At 34.9% G+C, this 3001-nt stretch overlaps 1 protein-coding gene across 1 annotated transcript in view; it reads left to right on the top strand.

Moving 5' to 3' along the window:
• The window catches only part of LOC106463240 (transcription factor RFX3-like), a gene marked incomplete at its 3' end in the record, with an annotated part of 56742 nt that overhangs the window by 52648 nt on the left and 1093 nt on the right, over positions 1-3001 (top strand). The gene's annotated exons all lie outside the window — the stretch shown is intronic.

The raw sequence follows: 3001 nt of genomic DNA, 5'->3' as shown, positions 1-3001 counted from the left end.
AATACGGTATATTGCCAATAATTGGTTGATTATGAACATTTTTTTACTTTGAGTTTATCACTTTGAGTTTATTTTTAATGTTTTATTTTCCTTTCTAATTCTTTGTCTTTTATCATTTATGCAAAAACATCACAAAGTGCATGCAGTCGACTATCACGTACCGTTGGGGAGCGATGCATAGCTGTGGGCAAAATATTTTGCTGACATCCTTTGTTTACAAGTCTTGATGAGATAGGAGATGAATAAGTAAACTAGTAAACTCATAAAAGTATGACTTTTAAAACACAAATAATAGATAATTAATTAAAATATAAAAGTAAAACCTAAATGCAATTTAGCTGTCTATCAATCTAATGTGAATAAGGGAAGAAAGTGTAGCCAAATGCTAGGGGACCCACTCTCAACAATGGACTTTCTATTGCTTTTTCTATTGGTTATAAATATGCCAGTCAACTTAAAACAGTCGCTTAGCAACCGAGCTTCTACTTTGTAAGTGGGTGTGGTTTATCTTTGATTATGGAATTTTCATTGGTCTTTTCTCCAACTCTAGTTCTACAAATGTCTCAAATTAAGTCTAAACAACTTTACATATTGTACTTTGACTGTCTGAAGGAAGACAAGTCTACATTCTCACCCTTGTTTCTCTTAAATAGATCTAAAGTTAAGATTTTTAACCATGGTTGCAACACGTTGTGAAGTTTTAATTATTATTTTAGAGGTTTCTTTTGACATAAAGGAATAAAAACTTATATAATATAAAACTTTGAATTATAAAGTACTTTATAATAATAATTTCATTGACAATAAATTGGTTTAATTAGCCCCCCAGTGGCACAGCGGTATGTATTTGAACTTACGATGCTAGAAACTGAATGTAACTCAGTAACATGCACAGAATAAAGGTTTAAAAATGGCATCATTGCTATTGGGTTATGGTGTTTCTTTTTTTGGTCTGGCTTTGTCACCCTGTCTTCACACACGTAATAGAACCTTTAGCTGGTTTTATACACACATGCAGTGTTGATTACAAGGATTATTAGAAGATTCTTTATCAGTGGTTGTCTCACACTGAATTGACATCCCATTAAGTTTCTTTTGTGAGATGGATTTTTCATGAGTCCAAGTCTCAACTTGGGTTAACTCAGTATCTAAGATTTCATATTAACATTTCATTCATCTCCTTTGGATTTACAAACCCTCAAGTTTTGGGTGCTCATACTTCTTAATCTGTGAAACATATTCTCTTTGGTTTGTGAGTGATGGCTTCTCTTTATGCCACAGTACCGGTGGATCATGGTTACTTAAGATACTGTCAGTGGCACCTTACCCCTTCATGGACTCTATTCTCAGGCATATCCTCTTTTGTGAGTTTTCTATTGTAGATTCCCCTTTTATTTCCCATCTCCTCTGCATCTCTAGGGTCTGTATTCTACTTAGATATCTCATTTTCAAAAATTTGGGTTCTTCCACATGAATGTAAGGATCTTTTACTTTTCTTATACCAGCATTTTGTTTTAGTACTCACAGAATGGGGAGAGTTGGGACTCAATCTCACAGTTTTTTGTTTGTTGTTTTGGCCATTCACATCATACTTTTTTTTTTAACTTGTATTTCTTTGGTGTGCCAATGGTTCAGTTGTTCTATACTTGATGCACTTGTGACAGCAGTATATCATTGATGCTTTACTGGTTTTGAGTTCTGAGACCAGCTTCTATAGTAATGCTTTGAGTCTGTTTGGGAGGTTTTTTCTTTCTTTCTTATTCATCTTCTTTCTAATGTATTGGCCAAGATCATTTAGTTTCGTTTTCCAGTTAATTCTATTCCCCATGCTGGCCTATTCCAACATGGTTTCCACTCCTTTCATCTATCTGAAAGGGATCCTAGTGCATTACATTAAATCTTCCACAATGACTTGGTTGTCTACAGTTTTATGTTTGGATGTTATGAAATCCTTTCTTAGTAAAGGTGGCTTTTTTTTCATGGGTGGCTCAAATGTTGTTACATCCTTGAAGGGATTCCTTCTAGGCAATGTACTAATCTCGTTGGTCTACCTTTTGGCATTGATTCCTGTGGAATTAATTTTTTTTTCTTTCTTGAACTTGTTCGCTTGCCCAACTCATTTTACTTCAGCTATCTCTTTCATTATTGGGACTTGTCTGCTTCTGTTGCAAGCTACAGAGCTGTACTCTTGGCCACTTTCAGTTGCAGAAGAAGTTGTATTTATGTCATCCCCACTTTTTCAGGTTCATTTTGGAGTTTATTTGTCTTTGTTATTATTTTTCACACAAGTACCTAGACTTTGTCCTCAGTGCAATATAAGTCTGGTCTTAAGTTGCATAACTTCTCCTTTTGAACCTATTGTAACTTGTACACTCTACAACCTTCCCTGCAAACATATTTTATGTTGTTACTTGGTTCAGGGAAGAGATGACCAGACATTTTAGCCATTGATGTTTCTTACACTATTACGTTTTTCAGGAAGGTTCTGTACTTATACATTGATAGAACCTTCTTACTAGATATGTAGGCTATTTTTCTCTCCTATAGTGTTATTTAATCTGACTGAATTTCTGTGTCTGGTCAGGAATATTTGTTCTTATTTTGCAAGAATAGAATCTGTTCAAAAGAACCAACATTGTTTGTTATACCTTAGGTTGGTTCTCCTTCCACTAGACGTATCAGCTCTCATCAGGATGGGAATAATCTATGTTTCTCTTCTTACTTCTATCTTTTTGTTTATGTTTTGATGTTATCATTGCAACTGTCTTTGTGTTGTTTAGTCCATCCATTGGTATTGTATGGGTCTTTCTTTGGTCCTTCCCGAGCACGTGCTAATTTGTCTGGTTGTGAGACTCACTAACCATTTTGTTATGTATGGAGAGGTTACTATCATTGGGATAGGTGTTCTCATAATAAGTGTCTGGGTTTCTCCACTAAAAACCTTCCTCTTCAGGAACAGGGCATAGTTTTCTTGATACTTGTTTATGTCACCATCCGTATC

The sequence above is a fragment of the Limulus polyphemus genome, unplaced genomic scaffold (assembly GCF_000517525.1).
Source record: "Limulus polyphemus unplaced genomic scaffold, Limulus_polyphemus-2.1.2 Scaffold1357, whole genome shotgun sequence".
Lineage (NCBI taxonomy): Eukaryota > Metazoa > Arthropoda > Merostomata > Xiphosura > Limulidae > Limulus > Limulus polyphemus.
This window is presented reverse-complemented; position numbering and strand designations above follow the sequence as displayed.